The sequence below is a fragment of the Phyllobates terribilis genome, unplaced genomic scaffold (genome assembly GCF_046119375.1).
Source record: "Phyllobates terribilis strain yellow unplaced genomic scaffold, ASM4611937v1 Scaffold_12__6_contigs__length_324123572, whole genome shotgun sequence".
Lineage (NCBI taxonomy): Eukaryota > Metazoa > Chordata > Amphibia > Anura > Dendrobatidae > Phyllobates > Phyllobates terribilis.
This window is the reverse complement of record NW_027362772.1, coordinates 128,509,353-128,519,160: the sequence shown is the minus strand read 5'-3', so window position 1 is coordinate 128,519,160 and position 9,808 is coordinate 128,509,353.

Sequence of the window (9,808 nt, the reverse complement as noted above, 5' to 3'; positions counted from 1 at the left end):
TAAAATGGTCCACGACCACCCAGATGACAGTAAAACCTTTGGACGCAGGAAGATCACAGTAATAAAATCCATTGTGAGATGCATCCAAGGTGCACTAGGAACCTGCAGAGGGCAAAGCAACCCCGCAGCAGGAGTATGTGAAGCCTTTCACCTAGCACTCACAGTACATTGACGCACCCACTTGATGACTTCCTTCTGCCATCCAGGCCACCAAAAACTGCGACTGATAAGTCTCTTAGTCTCCGAAATTCCTGGATGACCTGCCAACCGAGACTCATGACACTCCACAAATAAATTTCTCCTAAAGGCTCTAGACCCGAACAACCTCCCATGGGGAGTGTTAGATGGAGCATCATCTTGAGCTTTTAGAATCCCATTCTCCAAAACGGAGTCCAATGCCGTCACCACAACTCCTTTCTGTAAAATCCTCTCCTCTTCCTCGGCACCGACCATAGGAGAGAAGCTGCGAGATAAAGCATCAGCTTTAACATTCTTAGTACCAGGGATATAGGTAACAGAAAAATGAAACCGGCAAAAAAAAAGTGCCCACCTAGCTTGACGGGCATTCAAGCGCTTGGCAGCATCCAGATAGATCAAATTCTTATGATCTGTGAAAACCTGAATAGGAAATCTAGCGCCTTCCAAAAAATGAAGCCAATGTTCAAACGCAAGTTTAATAGCCAGCAACTCCCGATTTCCAACATCATAATTCAGTTCGGTTTCCGAAAATTTTTTCGAAAACAAGGCACAAGGATGTACTCCATCCTTGTTCTCCTGAGACAAAACTGCTCCGACCCCCATCGATGAAGCATCGACCTCGACCAAAAAAGGCTTGGTCTCATCAGGCTGCATAAGGATAGGGGCAGAACTGAACCTCTCTTTGAGATACTCAAACGCTACAATGGCCTCAGTAGTCCACTGGACCGTATTCGCACCTTTCCTGGTGAGATCGGTCAGAGGGTTATCAATTATAGAAAAATTCTTAATGAATTTCCTGTAATAATTGGCAAAACCCAAAAATCTCTGTATAGATTTCAAACCAATAGGCCTAGGCCATTCCTGCACAGCCTGAACCTTCACCAGGTCCATCTCAAAGCCCTCGCTGGAGACAATGCAGCCCAAAAACCTAATTTTCTGCACAGCAAACTCACATTTCTCCAGCTTAGCAAACATTGAATTATTACTCAATAACTGCAAAACTTCACGTACACTTTGCCAATAGGACTCTAAATCTGGTGAATAAATCAAAATGTCATCAAAATACACAACCACATTCTTACCAATCAAAGGTCTCAGGATCTCATTAATAAGGTTCTGAAAAAATGCAGGTGCATTGGTAAGACCAAAAGGCATCACCAGATTCTCAAAATGACCTACCGGAGTGTTATAAGCAGTTTTCCATTCATCACCCTCCTTCACTCGTAACAAATTGTATGCCCCACAGAGATCAATTTTAGAGAACCACTTGGCCCCCACCAACTCGTTAAACAAGTCAGGAATTAACGGCAATGGGTAGGAATCGCGTACGGTAATCTTATTAATTTCACGAAAATCCAGACATGGATGTAAACCCCCTTCCTTTTTTTTAACAAAGAAAAATCTAACTGCCACAGGCGACTTAGAAGGTCTAATGTGACCAGCAGCCAGGCTAGTCTGTATGTACTCCTCCAAGGCCTTTCTTTCAGGAATAGACAGATTAAACAAGCGACTCTTGGGAAGAGTAGCTCAAGGAACAAACTCAATGGCGCAATCATAATCCCTATGAGGAGGTAAAACTTGCGACTCCTCCTCTGAAAAAACCCTCCGAAAATTTTGAATAGGTACAGGTAATTCTTCTTTTTCCACAGCCCCAATGCGACCATTACAACATTTATCATAGCACTTCGGACTCCAAGACTTAATCACATCAGTAAACCAGTCCAGCAAAGGATTGTGCAGTTTTAGCCAAGGCAAACCTGAAACGACCGGAGAGGGTAAATTATCTAATACAACCAAGTCCAAAATTTCTTGGTGAACTCCATTGATAGTGAGGGGAAATGCAGCAACTTGTGAGTAATACATTTCAAGGGAGTCTTATCAATTGCAATCACAGAAATAGGTGATGACAAAGGTTTGGATTTCAATTTAAGGTTTTCAAAAAACCCTTTAGCAATCATATTAAGGGTTGAACCACAATCCACAAATACCTGAAATTCAATCAAATTTTCCTGCAAAGTAGTACTCCCAGAAAGAAATACTCCTGCAGAGTGTAAACTAGCTATACGGGCGTAACTGACTTTTTTTTTTCTTTTCTTAAACGAAGCTCACAATACTTAATCAAATGGTCAGCTTTACCACAATAAAGACAAAATCCCTCGGCGAACTTCCAGTCTCTTTACTCCGCCGTCAGAGCAGATTTTCTGGGGACTAGGACCTGACATTACAGGAGTCTTTACCTCATTCACCCTGGACCTCAGTCTCCTGTCCACACAAACAGCTAATTGCATGGCATCCTGCAGAGTCTCAGGTGCGGGGAATGCAATTAGCAGATCCTTAACCCTTTCACTCAGACTAGCAAGAAATAAACATTTCAGTGCAGGATCATTCCATTTGACTTCTGAAGCCCATCTCCTGAAGTGTGTGCAATAATTTTCAACATTACCTGACCCCTGATTCAAATGCCTGAGTTCTGCCTCAGCAGATGAGATTCTATCAGGATCGTCATATAATAGCCTCATAGCAGAAAAAAATTCTTCTATAGACCTTAAACATGGATCATTAGGTTGGAGAGAAAAGGCCCACCTCTGTGGTTCATTGCGCAAAAGTGACATAATAAAACCAATGCGTTGTGATTCATTCCCAGAGGACCTTGGTCTCGAACAAAAATATAACAAACAAGCATTTTTAAAGGAAAAAAAATCTTGCTGTTTACCATAAAAAAACATCAGGCAGTCCTACCTTGGGTTCCACAAAATGCGCTCCAGAGCAACTACTCACGTGTTGCTGTAGCTCGGCCACCTCCAGAAACTATCCCTGCAAGCGTTGAGCCAAATCCTGCACGGAAACCATACTGATCCCAAAATTTCTTTCCTTTTAGTTTTTTGGGCTGGACTTACTGTTATGATCTGCAACAAGTACTAAGGAAAGATAGGGGAAAGCTGTCCCTACAGTAAGACTAAGCTGAATCCCTACGATGTAGCGGGCTGCCTGTTCCTAGCGAACAGACCCGCCTTAGTCCTCGGCTAGTCTGAACAAAGACCTATAGCATAAGGGGAGGGGTCCCTAAAAGAACTAAGGACTGGGACAGAAATGGGACACCTCCTAAACAGAGAAGTTGTTGCAGAACACAAAAAGAAAAACTGACAAAAAGGTAGTAGTGGTCCCAGAAGGACTAAGCGAACTAACAGAGAAAGGCACTGAAGCACCTGGCTAGAGAAACAGTCAAACACTGAAGTCCAGCACAGCCAAAAGGGCGGAGCTGGAATATAAAGGCAGACTGCAAAACACAAGATGGAAAAAACAAACAGGAGGGTTCTAACACTCATCTCACCCCCTTTGTGTCGATGTCCCCCAAGGTTCAGTTCTAGGATCCAGGCTCTTCTCCACCTACACCTTCAGCCTGGGACAGCTCATGGTCTCACGGCTTTCAGTATCACCTCTATGCTGATGACACATAGATCTACCTCTCTGGACCTGATATCACCTTCTTACTAATAAGAATCCCACAATGTGTGTTCATTTATATAATCTTTATTCTCTGCTATATTTGTAAAAATTAACAGGCATAAAACTTAATGCATCATCTTTCACCATCTCATTCATCCCCCTCCACTGACCTATCCATCAAAGTGAATGGCTGCCCACTCTTCCCAATCCCACAAGCTTGACTCTGATCTATCCTTCAAATGTCAGATCCAAGCCCTTTCCACTTGCTGCTGACTCCAACTCCAAAGTATCTCGAGGATCTTCACATTCCTCAACCATGAATCTAGAAAATCACCAGTGCACGCCCTCATCATCTCCCGCCTCGACTACTACAAGCTCCTGCTCTGTTGTCTCCCTTCTACCACTCTCACGCCCCTCCAATCTTTCCTAAACTGTGCTGGTTGATTAATCCACATGTCACCCCACTATTCCCAGGCTTCTCTCCTCTGTCAATCCGTGTGATGGCTCTCTGTTGCCCAGAAACTCTAGTTGAAAAGCCTAACTTTGGCATTCCAAGCCATTAAAAACCTGTCTCCTCCATACATGTGAGATCTAGTATCCCTGTACTAATTACCTGCACGCAACCTCCCTTCCAACATCTCCTTCTCTACTGCCCTCTTATCTCTTCTTGTCACAATCGCATACAAGTTTTCTCCTGTGCATCTCACCTACTGTTTAACGCTGTACCCAAACAAATCAGACTATCTCCTACTGTGGAAACCTCGAAAAGGTAGCTGAAGACCCACTTCTTGGGTACAATCTGCAGTAAGCCTCGCTCCAGCATACTGCTGCACGACTAGCTGTTCCCTGGCCTACTGTATCCTCACCCATCCCTTGTAGATTGTTTGTGAGCCCTCATGGGCAGGGTCTTCTCTTCTTTTATCGCAGTCGGTGACCCCTTTTGACATGTAAAGCGCCATGGAATAAATGTCGCTGTAATAATAATAATAATTATAGTACTTGTACTCTGGGTCAATTGATGGGACTTTCCAGGTGTCTACCCCTAATTTTATGTGTTTTGGCAGCTTTTGGGACAGTTTGAAGGTGTTGCACATGAATTTTTTTTTGCCCCCATTGAATCCTATGGCATTCGATAATGTTCGGTGAATATTCAGCAAATAAATCGGCAAATATTGCAGACTTGCCGATCGGAACCCGAACCCGAATATCAAAACATTTCGCTGCTCTCTAGACATTATTACAGGAAGCAACCCAGAATAGGGATACTATTACAGGATAGGGGCTAGTATGGGGACACTATTGCAGGTTGGTGGCTAAGAAGGGAGACCGTATTAAACGATAGATACCTGAATGGAGAACATTATTTAGGGGTAGTCACATGATATTTCTTTACTATAGAATAGTATGAAATTTTATCAAATTGAAGGAAGTACCGGATGGTCCACAGAATCACACTACATACAGGTTTGTATATAATCTATAGTCATGAAGACACAATGAAAACACCATTGTGTTAATTAGTCTTTTGATGTCATTAACAGAAAATGGAACAAGTTTTGGTGTGCTGTGAGACGAGACGGAATTAGTAGTCATTATTACCCATAGATCTATATATCTGGAAATAAGTGAATATTTTGTAGATCAAATTCACCAGCTTTATCAAATTTTCCATAAAGTTTAATTTAGAGCAAATCATACGTAGTGCGAAGCCTCCAAATGCCCTGAAAGCTAGTTCCTAACAGTGTTTAGTGTGGAGGTCGGCCAATTCTGGCAGCTAAATAGGAAAGGGTTCTTTACAGTTAAAGCAGTCAGAGTGTGGAATATCTTACCACAAGAGGTATAAATAGATATACGGCACACTGTGAGATACGGTGATCAAGTAGGGTTCCAACCCATAGTCAATGTAGAGAAAGACGTGGCACTCAGAAGGAATTTGCAGTGAACAGAAGAAATGTTTATTCAGGCATTCATAAATGGTTAAACGTTTTCTGTCCTATATTAGGACCTTCATCAGAACTGTGTGGATTATGCAAAATTAAAAATAAGAGACAAAAATAGAGTAACAGAATATACATACATAATAATACACGTCTCTTAGATTTTATGCTGTAGCGTACAACTTAGCAGAAAATATCTTTTTTGACATAACATTTCTAGTAATATACTGTTGAGATAACACTATGAAGTAAACATACAGTACGGACCAAAAGTTTGGACACACCTTCTCATTTAAATATTTTTCTGTAAATTCTTGACTATGGAAATTGTACATTCACACTGAAGGCATCAAAACTATGAATTAACACATGTGGAATTATATACTTAACAAAAAGTGTGAAACTACTGAAAATATGTCTTATATTCTAGGTTCTTCAAAGTAGCTACCTTTTGCTTTGATGACTGCTTTGCACACTCTTGGCATTCTCTTGATGAGCTTCAAGATGTAGTCACCGGAAATGGTCTTCCAACAATCTTGAAGAAGTTCCCAGAGATGCTAAGCACTTGTTGGCCCTTTTGCCTTCACTCTGCAGTCCAGCTCACCCCAAACCATCTCGATTGGATTCAGGTCTGGTGACTCTGGAGGCCTGGTCATCTGGCGTAGCACCCCATCACTCTCCTTCTTGGTCAAATAGCCCTTACACAGCCTGGAGGTGTGCTTGGGGTCATTGTCCTACTGAAAAATAAATGATGGTCCAACTAAACGCAAACCGGATGGAATAGCATGCCGCTACAAGTTGCTCTGGTAGCCATGCTGGTTCACTATGCCTTCAATTTTCAATAAATCCCCAACAGTGTCACCAGCAAAGCACCCCCACACCATCACACCTCCTCCTCCATGCTACACGGTGTGAACCAGGCATGTAGAGTCCATCCGTTCACCTTTTCTGCGTCGCACAAAGACACGGTGGTTGGAACCAAAGATCTCAAATTTGGACTCATCAGACCAAAGTGTAGCGCCCCGAGTGTTCGGCCGCTACAGGGGTATTGCACCTCAGACCAGAGGTGTGATATTCCACTCCCAGGTAAGGATGGAGTATGGACCAGGGCTCAGTTAGCTGCATACAGCACACACACCCCATTTCCGAGGGACAGCTCAACGGTGCTCCCACTAGACAGAAGTGCAGGCACAACCGAATATGTCCCTGTCTGGAGTAGGGAGGGGGGTGGAACACCCAGTGCTGTAGGGGCAGATAGGGGTTGGTTCCTGAGCGTAGGTAGGAGCCCATTGGTTGCTGGTCACCTGGGCTCATGGCTAGAGGGAGGTATAAAAGGGAGGAGCCATCTTAGATCTAGGTTCAGTCTGTGAGGAGAAGTTGAGAGGAGAGCTGACAGGGAGCAGCAACTCAGGCTGAGTGCTGCTCCAGAGGCAGGCCTAGAGAAGAGGCCGGGGCCTGAGAGGAGAAGGAACAGGAGGAGAAGAAGGAACAGGAGAAGAAGGAACAGGAAAGGAGGAGGAGAGATAGAGAAACAGAAGGGCTCAGGAACAAGAAGGTGGAAGGGACCCTAAGAACCCACGAGAATACAGGGTGAAGGGTCAGGCAGATTAAGGGTACCGGATCCCAAGTTGGTGGAGAAGAAACTACCCTCAGCCAAAGACTGGACGTCGTGATCATTTATTGGTGCGACACCTCATCAAACCTGCTAGGAAGGCACCATATAGGACAGCGGGGAACAGGGCCCACGTTTACCTGCGCAGGTCCGCGGCAGCTGGACAAAAGTGGGTAACTGGTGAGGCAGGCCAGAGATAGGAAAGAAGGGGGTCCTGTGCCATACTCCTGAACTGCCTGGATGTTGACCGAGCCCCACACCTGGTGGACGCAGCACGGCTCGGGCAGTCATTGCCAGCTGAAGTGACTTGGATATTAACCATGAGTAAAGACACTGGACTGCAGTACGTTGTCTGTGTACTCTTTGCTCCTCCAGCACTAACGGCACTGGGACTCTCACCACCATCACTCCCACCATCCACTACACTGCCCTGGGGCCGCACTCTTCCCGTGGGGAGTCACACCATCCCAGCTGCATACATCATCAGCCCCAGCGGACTGCCTTGCAGCGGCGGTTCCTAATAACCGCAATCCACGGGTGGCATAGTCGGACATTATCTAAAGTACAACAGCAGACTACCATTGGTCTGACCACCCTGAGCCGCGGGACCGGGCCGCCACTACTACTCCCAGCGTCTCCCTATTGCCCGGTTCCGCGTGCCCCACGGCCCAGGGGGCGAATCAAAAGCACAGATTTCCACTGGTCTAATGTCAATTCCTTGTGTTCTTTAGCCCAAACAAGTCTCTTCTGCTTGTTTCCTGTCCTTAGCAGTGGTTTCCTAGCAGCTATTTTACCATGAAGGCCTGCTGCACAAAGTCTCCTCTTAACAGTTGCTGAAGAGATGTGTCTGCTGCTAGAACTCTGTGTGGCATTGACCTGGTCTCTAATCTGAGCTGCTGTTAACCTGCGATTTCTGAGGCTGGTGACTCGGATAAACTTATCCTCAGAAGCAGAGGTGACTCTTGGTCTTCCTTTCCTGGGGCGGTCCTCATGTGAGCCAGTTTCTTTGTAGCGCTTGATGTTTTTTGCAACTCCACTTCGGGACACTTTCAAAGTTTTCCCTATTTTTCGGACTGACTGGCCGTCATTTCTTAAAGTAATGATGGTCACTCGTTTTTCTTTACTTAGCTGCTTTTTTCTTGCCATAATACAAATTCTAACAATCTATTCAGTAGGACTATCAGCTGTGTATCCACCAGACTTCTGCACAACACAACTGATGGTCCCAACCCCATTTATAAGGCAAGAAATCCCACTTATTAAACCTGACAGGGCACAACTGTGAAGTGAAAAATATTTCCGGTGACTACCTCTTGAAGCTCATCAAGAGAATTCCAAGAGTGTGCAAAGCAGTTATCAAAGCAAAAGGTGGCTACTTTGAAGAACCTAGAATATAAGACATATTTTCAGTTGTATCACACTTTTTTGTTAAGTATATAATTCCACATGTGTTAATTCATAGTTTTGATGCCTTCAGTGTGAATGTACAATTTTCATAGTCATGAAAATGCAGAAAAATCTTTAAATGAGAAGGTGTGTCCAAAGTTTTGGTCTGTACTGTATGTACACCAATATATATTTTGTTGGAAAATACTGATAAAGGATATAGAGAGACTTGGATCTCGATCTGTGTTGATATTCCAGAAGAAGCCACTAGGTGGTGCTCTGTTCGATATAAAGACAATGGCGCAGTGCAATTTCTATTCCAGATTGTTTCCGTGATGATATGCTATGGTGAGTGGGTGTCAGGGTATGGTACCTGGGAAGAGGTGACTAAATAAGTGATTATAGTAGCTTTGGATATCAACAGGGAGGAAAAAGCATAGAACATAAACGGAACATTGTCATGTATTCGACAGAAACAACAACGGGGAGATCACGCAATATCTCACCGTGCCGTCACTATGTCACGGATTTCGTCCGGAATCGCGAGCACATGATCCAGGCTACTCACTATTTAGGTATCGGCAAGCGACCAGTGAGACTATGGCGTCACACCTCCCGACTCCAACCCATGGAATATGTGTAGATGCCCAGTACGGTCACTGTCAGCTTCACAATAGCCTGATTATTAATATTACTCGCTGCCACCACCGGCCGAGTTTGAGATATAATACAGGCCTTGCTGGACGCCTGCGTTCTGGTATCATATGACTTTCAGGAGACAGAGCGATTATAGCAGAAAAGAAACAGAACTATTAAATTTTATATTTAATTGAAAAGTGAGACAGTGTTCTGAAAAATATACAAAGATTTTACAAAGGGGACAATACAATACAGAATATACAGTTACACAAAATAATACGCATTAAAGGACAGATTTACTCTATGCCTTTCGCAGGGACGACTCAGCATAGGTGGAGGGGAGAAGCTCCAGATTTGATTAGACTGTTTTCGAACAGGATCCGTTGCATATATTAAATATGTACTCCCGCAATGAATGAATGAGATTTACATGGAGACATCTCTTGGCCTGTCAAGTGGTCGAGTGCTAGCTCTTGTCTTTGGACAAAAGGTGGATATTGGAGGGGATGAGGGGGCTTCAGAGGAACAAAGAAAGAATATATTAAAAATTTCACAATATTTCCCTGACATCCCCCCTCTTTCAGGTGGC